Below are 11,133 nucleotides of genomic sequence, written 5' to 3' on the forward strand. Positions count from 1 at the left end.
ATCTTCCAAGAAAAAAAAATAAGGAAATGAATCAAAATGGTGAGTTGTCAAATAAGATTAAATCCTTAAGGTAGGGTGGCCGAAATATTGAAGTAAAATGGAGGGAAATATTGCTTAAATATTGAATTTTATCTCCTTAAAATTTTAAACACTGATTATGTATTTTAGTGAAATAATAAATTAAATTAGGATATTAATTATCTTGCATGCATGACTAATTCTTTAAAATAAATAACTAACATGTTAAGTTACAATCTCTTAAATAAAATAAGCCTAGATTAACTTATCTCAATTGGTCATACATTTTAATTTAGGCTTTTAATTAATTATTGGACATAAATGAACTTATTTACTACTTATCTCTAATTAATTAATTAAATCCCTAAACATTCTTTTTCATTAAAATAAATTATTGTTTATCTTAAATAAATTCTAGGAATATTTTCTTATCATTAAATTTTATCTCAATACTCCAACTCCGGTCTGGTCTCGCTTATTTAACCGAAAAGACAAAAATTATACTTCTACGATTTAAAACAAATTATCATAACTCAACCAATTTTAAAAGAATGAATATAATTCCTCATGATTTAAAAGATCATTTTAATTTAAATAATAGTAATTATTCATGGCATATACGTAGTCTGGTTTAACAGGTTCAACAACTCTCCACCCTTAAAAAAAATTTCGTCCTCGAAATTTAAAACTCACCGAATAACTCGGGATACCGACTCCTCATCTCTGGCTCTGATTCTCACGTAGCTTCTTCCTCTGAATGATTAAACCATTTGACCTTCACTAGCTTCACCAGTTTGTTCCGAAGCTTCTTCTCCTGTCTCTCTAAGATCTGCACTGGTCTTTCTTCATAAGACAGGTTCGGAGTGAGCTGCAACGGTTCAAAATTCAGGACATGCGCATGATTCGCCATATACTTCCTCAGCATAGAGACGTGGAACACATTGTGTACTCCGGCCAGATTCGGCGGAAGAGCGACACGATAAGCTAACGTCCCAACCCTGTCGAAGACCTCAAATGGTCCGATGAATCTTGGACTGGGCTTTCCTTTCTTCCCGAACCGCATGACACCTTTCATATGTGCTACCTTCACAAAAACATGGTCGTCAACGGCAAACTCTAGATCTCTCCTCCTCTGATCCGCACAGCTCTTCTGTCGGCTCTGAGCAGTCCTCATCCTATCACGGATCTTGACTACTATATCGGCAGCCTGCTGAATGATCCACGGACTCAATTCTGATCTTTCCCCTACTTCATCCCAATGAACAGGTGATCTGCACTTACGACCGTACAGTGCTTCATACGGAGCCATACCTATAGACGACTGAAAGCTGCTGTTATAGGTGAACTCTACCAATGGAAAATTTTACTCCCAACTCCCTGAAAAATCGATGACTAAAGCTTGGAGAAGATCCTCCAAAATCTGGATAACTCTCTCTGACTGCCCATCTATCTGAGAGTGGAAAGCTGTGCTAAACAACAAATTCGTACCCATTGCTGAATGCAGACTCTTACAAAATGCGGAAGTTAATCTAGGGTCTCCGTCAGACACGATAGAAACGAGAATATCATGAAGTCTAACTATCTCTCGGATATACAATTCTGCATACTGAACCATGGTGAAAGTAGTCTTGATAGGCAAGAAGTGCGCTGATTTAGTAAGACGATCAACAATCACCCAGATAGCATTTGATCCTCTGACTGACATCGGCAAACCGGTCACGAAGTCCATGGTAATATTCTCCCACTTCAACTAGGGAATAAGAAGAGGCTTGAGCAAGCCTGCTGGTCTCTGATGCTCCACTTTCACTAGCTGGCACATCAAACACTCGGATACAAAACGTCTGATATCCTTCTTCATTCCTGGCCACCAATACAACAACTGCAGATTTTTGTACATCTTCGCACTCCCAGGATGAATAGAGTATGGCGAAATGTTGGCCTCGGATAAAATATCTGCTCGAATAGAATTGCTGCTAGGAATCCACAACCTGTCTCGATATCTCACAATACCGTCGCTAACTGTGTACAGGATACTGCCCTTGGCCTCATCTCTCTGCCTCCACTTCGCAAACTGCTCATCTGTTGACTGTCCACTGCGAATCAAACTGAAGAGGTCTCGAAATCATCAAATGAGCCATCACTGCGACTTTTCTGCTCAGTGCATCCGCAACTACATTAGCTTTACCCGGGTGATAGCTAATGTCACAGTCATATTCCTTCACTAGCTCCAACCAACGCCTCTGACGCATATTAGCTCTTTCTACGTAAAGAAGTATTTGAGGCTCTTATGGTCGGTAAAGATCTGGCACTTCTCTCCGTATAAATAATGCCTCCAAATCTTCAAGGCAAATACTACGGCTGCCAACTCTAGATCATGGGTAGGGTAATTCTTCTCATGGATCTTCAACTGTCAAGAAGCATATGCTATCACCTTCCCATGCTGCATCAACACTGCGCATAGACCGAGCTTCGAAGCATCGGTAAACAACAAAGTCTCCGGGCCTGATGATATGTATCGTTTTTACGTGTTTTATTGCATTAATCTGTGTGTGTTTTGCATTGCGCATCGTTTGTTTCAATCACATTCTGTTCATTTTAGAATAAATATTTGCATTTTATCCTATCTCACTCGGGCATGATGAATTTGCAGGAAACACGACCAGAAGAACCAAAATCGGAGCCAAGTGCCAATTCAAGACAAAAAGGGCAGAGGAGTTGGCGCTCGAGCGGTGAAATTGTACCGCCCGAGCGCGAGGAGAGAAATGCTGAAACATCTCGACAGAAAGGTCGGCGCTCGGGCGGTAATTTTCTACCGCCCGAGCGCGAGAGATGTTTTACAATGCCCAATTACAGAAGAGTCCGCGCTCGAGCGGTAGTTTTCTACCGCCCGAGCGCGAATGCCGAACGCCCCAAGGAGATTTGCAGAAGGTGTGGCGCTCGAGCGGTACTTTTCTACCGCCCGAGCGCCACCTATTTTTGGAAAAAGATCAATCTCGATTTCATTCCTTAATTCTGAAGAGGGAAGATATGGTAGGGGAGAGGCACGAATTCAGGGAGATTGAGACTTCGTTTTTGCAGCCGTCACAAGTTTGGAGAGCACTCTTGCGCTCGGATTGAAGATTTGAAGCTTTCCGAGCACCGTTCTTCGCAGATTTCGTCTCGCCTAGTATTTCTAATCTAGTTTTTATCGTTTTAAACATTGTTGCATTTATTTTTACTATGAATTCTAGTAGCTAACTTCATTATTTGTTGGAATTAAAGGGGATCCTACCCCGAACGTTGTTTGAATTAATTTATATTTCGATTGTGCGTTATTCTTGATTTTACTACTGTTTTACTGTGTCATTAAAGCGTAGCTAACTTTAACGACGTTTTCATATCACGAGTGAGTTCGAGAGAATAACGAGTGATAGGATCGAGTAGTATAATTCGTGGATCTACAATTTACATAGATATATGAAATTGGATACGTGCCGATAGTCATAGTCCTTAGGGTCGAAAACTAGGGGATTTTATAGATCGAAATGCGATTCGCTCGTGATAAATAATTAAAGATATTTAATTACTTCATGAGTGGAATTAGTTTGGCATAGCTCGAGAGAGTGTATTCAATAGATTAGGAAATCCTGTCGGAAGCATAGATCACGATCGAACGAATTAATGAATTAACGAGGGGTAGGTGAACCGAGATTCCCAACAAATCCATTTTTCATTGAATTTTACTCAACTATTTTAGACATTATATCTCATTACTTGATTTTGAATCTTTTTACTTGCATTCTAATTTGATTTTAGTAGTAATAAAACAATCAACTCAATTTTCGTTGCTAAATGTTAAATAACTGTAACAATTGTAAAACACACTCTTCAGTGGAACGATACTCGTACTCACGTACACTATATTATTACTTAACATCGTGCACTTGCGATTAATTTTTGAGCATACAAAATAATATTTTATTGGGAATTTCACTGTGCAAGTTTTGCTCGATCAAGTTTTTGGCGCCGTTGCCGGGGACTGTTAATCTACAATTTTATTTTTAGTTATTTGCTTTAGCATTGTCTAATTATTCTTGAGCTGACACTCCATATTTTATTCCAGGTATCTTGTCTAGTGCATGCCAAAGTCACTTGACGTGGAGCTTGAGTTCGACCCTGAAATTGAAAGAACTTTTCGCAGGAGAAGACAGCAGCAAAGTCTGAAGGAACTGATGGAGAGGCACGAGCAAGAGCATGAGGAGGAGCGCCGTGAAGAGAGACATATTGAGATGCCACGCCGCATACCAATGTTAGAGTATGCCCAGCCTTCTTTGGATGGTGCACGCCCTAGCATTGTGAGGCCTATTGTGCGGGCAAATCACTTTGAAATCAAGCCAGCCATAATCCAGATGATTCAGAACACAGTCCAATTCGGAGGAACTGCAGTAGATGACCCAAACACGCACATCGCGGATTTTCTTGAGATTTGCGATACTTTTAAATTCAATGGAGTTTCTGATGATGCTGTTAGGTTGCGTTTATTTCCTTTCTCTTTACGTGATAAAGCTAAAGCATGGTTGAATTGTTTGCCTGTAGGTTCAATCATCACATGGGAGGACATGTCGAAAGAGTTTCTTATCAAATACTTTCCTCCATCAAAAACCATGAAGCTGCGGGCAACCATTACAACATTTGCTCAATTCGATCAGGAATCTTTCTATGAGGCATGGGAACGCTTCAAGGACCTACTACGAAGATGCCCACATCACGAGTTACCACTTGGGTTAGTCGTTCAAACATTTTATTACGGTTTGCTTACTCCTAACCGTACTATGATAGATGCTGCTGCGTGTGGGAACCTTTTGAGGAAGACTGCGGAAGAAGGATATGAGTTGTTGGAGGAGATGGCTGCTAGCAGCTATCATCCTCAATCTGACAGGAACAACCAGCGGAGAAGTGCCGGAGTTCACCAGGTAATTGATTTTTCTGCTATTACTGCACAACTTGACGCTTTAAACATGAAAATATACGGCTTGAATGTGGGTGGCACGGCTATGCATCTTCAAGAGATATTATGTGAAAAGTGTGGAGGAGAGCACTATGTGAAAGACTGTCAAGATGGAAATCCCTTCTATGTGCAAAATGAGGCACCGGTGAATCAAGTGGGAGTCCAAAACCGCCCAAGGAATGACCCTTATTCGAACACACACAATCCTGGGTGGAGGCAACATCCCAACTTCTTGTGGGGCGGTCAAAACAGTCAGAATAGACCGCAAGGAGGACAACAATATGGAAAACAACCGATGTATAGATCCGATCCTCCTAGAGAAGAAAAGTCCAACTTGGAACAAATGATGTCTAAGTTTATTTCATCCACTGAAACTCGACTCCAAAACCAAGATGCATCAATAAAGGGGCTCGAGAATCAAATTGGACAGTTGGCCAAGATGATGGCAAGTAGAGAGCCGGGCACCTTGCCAAGTAATACCGAGACTAATCCAAAAGAGCAAGTGAAGGCCATTGAGTTGAAGAGCGGAAAAGTTTTGGAGCCTAGAGAAAAAGAGAAAAGCCAAGTGCCGGATGAACAAGATGCGACATCAAAAGGTAAGTCATCTAACCCTACACCGGCACACACTACGCAGGCTAAGATTGTTATCCCTCCACCTTTCCCTGCAACATTGAAAAAAGAAAAACTAGATGCACAATTCGGTAAATTTCTTGAGGTATTTAAAAAATTGCATATCAATATTCCTTTTGCCGATGCGTTGATGCAAATGCCTAGTTATGCTAAATTTCTTAAGGACATCTTAGCAAACAAGAGGAAGTTGGAGGATCACATGACGGTAAATTTGACTGAAAGCTGCTCTGCCTTAGTGCAAAACAAAATCCCACCGAAACTGAAAGACCCAGGGAGTTTCTCTATTCCTTGCATGATTGGTGATGTTGTTTTTCATAAAGCATTGTGTGATCTCGGTGCCAGTATTAATCTTATGCCATTGTCTATGTTTAGGAAGCTTGGGTTGGGAGAACCAAAGCCGACGAGGATGTCTCTACAACTAGCTGACAGATCTGTCAAGTACCCCCGCGGAGTGATTGAGGATGTGCTAGTGAAAGTGGACAAATTCATTTTCCCTGCGGACTTCGTGGTGCTTGACATGGAGGAGGATGCGGAGATGCCTCTGATTTTGGGTAGACCGTTCCTTGCCACTGGCAAGGCACTGATTGATGTGCAAGAGGGGAAGTTGAAACTGAGAGTGGGCGAGGATGAGATTACTTTTGATGTTTTTCATGCACTTAAGCACACACTGCATTCTGATAGTTGTTTTAGAATTGATGCTTTTGACTCTCTTGCGTCTCACTATGTGCAGGATGCTCTTAGGGACCCTTTGGAGGCCACTATAAATACTGAATTGGCAGAGGAGGAGTTGGATGAAGAAAGAGCTGAAATAGTGGCACACTTTAATACCAACCATCCATGGAGAAAGCCAATGAGGATGCGACTGGAGGATCTAGGAGAACGGAGAGATTTGACCCCTCAAAGGTCAAGCGTCGAGGATCCACCAACACTTGAGCTGAAGCTGTTGCCGCCACACCTCAAGTACGTATACTTAGGTGAGAATAACACTTTACCTGTCATTATTTCTGCTGCTTTGACAGATGTGATGGAGGACAAACTGTTGGAGGTATTGAAAGCACACAAGGGTGCATTTGCGTGGAAGGTGGCGGATATCAAAAGGATTAATCCATCAGTCTGCATGCACAAGATCTTGATAGAAGAGAAGTACTCACCTCATGTGCAACCTCAGCGAAGACTGAATCCAAAGATGCAAGAGGTAGTAAAGGCTGAAACAATTAAGCTTCTCGATGCAGGTATTATCTATCCTATATCTGATAGTGCATGGGTAAGTCCTATTCAGTGTGTGCCAAAAAAGGGTGGGATTACTGTGATTACAAATGAGAATAACGAATTAATACCCACTAGGACTGTTACGGGATGGCGTGTGTGCATTGATTATAGGAAATTAAATGATGCCACCCGTAAAGATCACTTTCCCCTTCCCTTTATCGATCAAATGCTTGAAAGGTTAGCGGGTCATGAATTTTATTGCTTTTTGGATGGGTATTCAGGGTACAACCAAATTATGATTGCGCCGGAGGACCAAGAGAAGACCACTTTCACTTGTCCTTACGGCACTTTTGCTTTTAGACGAATGCCCTTTGGTTTGTGTAATGCGCCGGCCACTTTTCAGCGATGCATGACTGCCATATTTCACGACATGATAGAAACGTTTCTTGAAATTTTTATGGATGACTTCTCGATATTTGGTTTTTCTTTTGATGATTGTTTGCAGAATTTGAAGGTGGTGTTGAAGAGATGCGAGGAGATGAATTTGGTACTTAATTGGGAAAAATGCCACTTCATGGTACAAGAGGGAATTGTCCTAGGGCACAAGATTTCGGGGCACGGAATAGAGGTGGACAAGGCGAAAGTTGAAGTTATCAAGAACTTACCACCTCCGGCGTCCATAAAGGGAGTTAGAAGTTTTCTAGGCCACGCCGGCTTCTACCGGCGTTTTATCAAAGATTTTTCTAAAATTGCAAAACCTCTATCTTCTTTACTCATGAAAGACGCACCTTTTGATTTTAATTCGGATTGTTTGCAGGCATACGAGAAGTTGAAGGAGCGCTTGGTGACGGCTCCTGTCTTGGTGGCACCGGATTGGGATCTACCTTTCGAGGTCATGTGCGATGCCAGTGATACTGCGGTTGGTGCTGTCCTCGGCCAAAGACTAAACAAGGTATTTCACACTATATACTATGCAAGTAGGACTCTAGATGAAGCACAATTAAATTATGCCACCACTGAAAAAGAGTTACTTGCAGTAGTGTATGCACTTGACAAGTTCCACTCATACCTTGTTTTGTCGAAAGTAACTGTGTTTACTGATCACTCTGCCCTTAAGTATTTACTTGCCAAGAAAGATGCAAAGCCACGCTTACTTCGGTGGATTTTATTATTGCAAGAATTTGATGTAGAAATAAAAGATAAGAAGGGTGTTGAGAATGTGGTTGCGGATCATTTGTCTAGATTGGAATTTATCAGTGATGATTGTGTGAATGATGCGATTAATGATTGGTTTCCAGATGAGCAGTTATTTGAGGTGAAGAATTGTCCATGGTATGCAAATTTTGCAAATTTTCTTGTGACAGGCTCACTCCCCCCAAATTTAACATTTCACCAAAGAAAGAAATTCTTTTCGGACGTGAAGTATTATTTTTGGGAGGAACCTTTCTTGTTCAGAATTTGTGCAGATGCCATGATTCGGAGATGTGTCGCAGAGGAAGAGTTTGGGCAAATCCTCAACCATTGCCATGACCGTGAGGTAGGTGGTCATTTCGGACCAACAAAGACGGCATCCAAGGTACTTGAATGTGGCTTTTATTGGCCAACTCTTTTCAAAGATGCTCGTTCTTATGTGCTACACTGTGATAAATTCCAGCGGTCAGGTAACATCTCTAACCGTCATGAAATGCCGTTAAATAATATCATTGAATGTGAGGTTTTTGATGTGTGGGGAATAGACTTCATGGGACCGTTCCCCAGCTCTTTCACGAAAAAATACATCTTGGTGGCGGTTGATTATGTGTCTAAGTGGGTAGAGGCGGAAGCGTATGCCACTAATGACGCTCAAGTGGTCCTAAAATTTTTAAAGAAAAACATTTTTAACCGATTTGGAACACCACGAGCAATCATTAGTGATGGTGGCACGCATTTTTGCAACAAACTCTTTGAAAAACTTTTGAGCAAATATGGTGTCACACATAAAATCTCTACCCCTTATCACCCTCAGACGAGTGGGCAAGTTGAGGTGTCTAACCGAGAGATAAAGCGAATTTTGGAGAAGGTTGTAGGTGTCAATAGGAAGGATTGGTCGGTGAGATTAGATGATGCTCTTTGGGCGTATAGGACTGCTTTCAAAACACCAATAGGCACGACACCGTACAGATTATTGTTTGGTAAAGCATGTCACTTACCTGTAGAGTTAGAGCATCGGGCATATTGGGCAACAAAAGCACTAAACTTTAACTTTACTGATGCAGGTGAACGACGTTTACTTCAACTAGATCAGTTGGAGGAATTCCAGAATCTGGCCTATGATCTCGCACTAACCTACAAGGAAAAGACGAAGAAGGCCCATGACAAGCGGATCATCGAGAGAGAGTTCAAAGAAGGTGAAAGTGTCCTACTCTACAACTCCCGGTTGCGACTATTTCCCGGAAAATTGAAGTCGCGATGGTCTGGTCCATTCGTGATCTCAAAGGTTTATCCATCGGGAGCTGTAGAAGTGAAAGATGGGAAGGATGGGACATTTACGGTCAATGCCCATCACCTGAAGCACTACATGGGTGGCACAATTGAGCCACAACTTGGAATCACCCGGTTCCAAGACATGCCGAACTGAGACAGACCGACAGTCAAGCTCTCGACTATAAATTGAGAACTATTTTCTTCCCCTTCTCTAGCATTTGATTTAGATTTTCTTTCGTGTCAATTTAGTTATTTTCTCTTGTTTTGTTTTATTTTATTCTGGTTTTTTTTAAAAAAAAAAATTTACAAAAAAATTTTTAAAGAAAAAAAAAACAGAGGGGTTCGCGCTCGAGCGGTAATTTTATACCGCCCGAGCGCGAACGTCTACCTCGTGAACAAAATTTTCCCGAGAGGTTGGCGCTCAGGCGGTAGTTTTCTACCGCCCGAGCGCGAGCGCTTAACTCTGGAAAATAAATTCCAGAGAGGTTCGCGCTCGAGCGGTAGTTTCTACCGCTCGAGCGCGACTGCTTTTAAAAGCGCGGAACCCTTTCCCCTTTCCTCATTCTGCACGAAATATTCACACCCAAATTCACCCCCAAATCCCTAACCCCTCTCATATTTTTCCCTTTTCGATTTTCTTGTGCAGGCACCACCACCTTCACTCAATTTTCCGGCGGCAAGGCAAAATCTCCCTTGGGAAGCAAGAACACCATTCTCCAATTCAAAGATCCAACTTGTCCAACACAATGGCTCCCAAAAAGCAAAGAGGTAATCCTAGCTCCTCCTCTTCATCCTCATTTGATAGGGCACGTTTTGTTAGTATGGAGGCTCGTGCTAGATATGACCATGCAAAAATTCACCGAAACCCCATTACCGAGAGGGGATTTCGTCGTACTTTTGAGGATCGATATATGCCACCTCTTGTGGACTTGGAAAGAAGGGGATGGGATAAATTTGGCGAGCAACCTAAGGCGGCTGTGATGTCGGTGGTTAGGGAATTCTACGCCAACGCCGTTGAACGAACTGATGATAGGGCCTTTGTTCGGGGCAAGCTTATGCCGTTCGATTCGGCCATGATTAACGCCCTTTTGGAAACGGCCGAGGTAGATGACTCTATTTTCCAGGCATTGATGGTTAATCCTGACTACAACCTAATTATCGAGACTCTGTGCCACCCGGGCGCGATGTGGAAGCCATTGGGTGGCTCGCCGAGCTGTTTTGATGAGAAGTACTTGAGAGCTGATATTGCCTTGTGGTATCTGTTTGTGGCCCGACGGATGATGCCAGTCTCGCACAAAAGCGAGGTGCAAAAGGAGCGTGCGGTGTTACTTTTTGCGTTGCACCGAGGTTAGGCCATCGATGTGGGCAAACTTATCAACTCGCAAATCACACTGAGCACCCACAACAGCCACATAGGTCTCTTCTTCCCGAGCATCATTTCCGAATTGTGTGCACGGGCCGGGGTGCAATTCAGGGACGACGAGGAGTGGCTTCAACCGATGAAGCCAATTTGTCGGGAGGATGAATAGCGCAAAAGGGCAAAACGACGAGCGGACTTTCCCCCTCGGGCGGAGGATGCCGGTGGATCAAGCACTGCCGTTCCACAATGCCTCCCACCACAACCCCGCAGGCGAACTCAGAATGATAAGATGGATGAAAATCTCGCCTTCCAAGCGCATCAGAGTCAGTTCAACTCCTATGTCACGGACCATTTATCGCACATTGACTCCATGATGCGCACTTTGCTTGTGCACGGAGGCGTTGACCCGTCGACCATTCCACCGACTCCGCTACCTCCTCCCCCATTCCAGTTCCAGTATGATTAT

At 42.7% G+C, this 11,133-nt stretch overlaps 1 non-coding gene across 1 annotated transcript; it reads right to left on the reverse strand.

The window, feature by feature from the left end:
• Positions 1-4,665: 4,665 nt before the first annotated feature.
• On the reverse strand, positions 4,666-4,771 carry LOC140806433 (small nucleolar RNA R71). The gene has a single exon (XR_012112508.1). It is a non-coding gene; the product is annotated as a small nucleolar RNA R71 (small nucleolar RNA).
• Positions 4,772-11,133: the final 6,362 nt, after the last annotated feature.

This window comes from Primulina eburnea, chromosome 11 (genome assembly GCF_022965805.1).
Source record: "Primulina eburnea isolate SZY01 chromosome 11, ASM2296580v1, whole genome shotgun sequence".
NCBI classification, from domain to species: domain Eukaryota; kingdom Viridiplantae; phylum Streptophyta; class Magnoliopsida; order Lamiales; family Gesneriaceae; genus Primulina; species Primulina eburnea.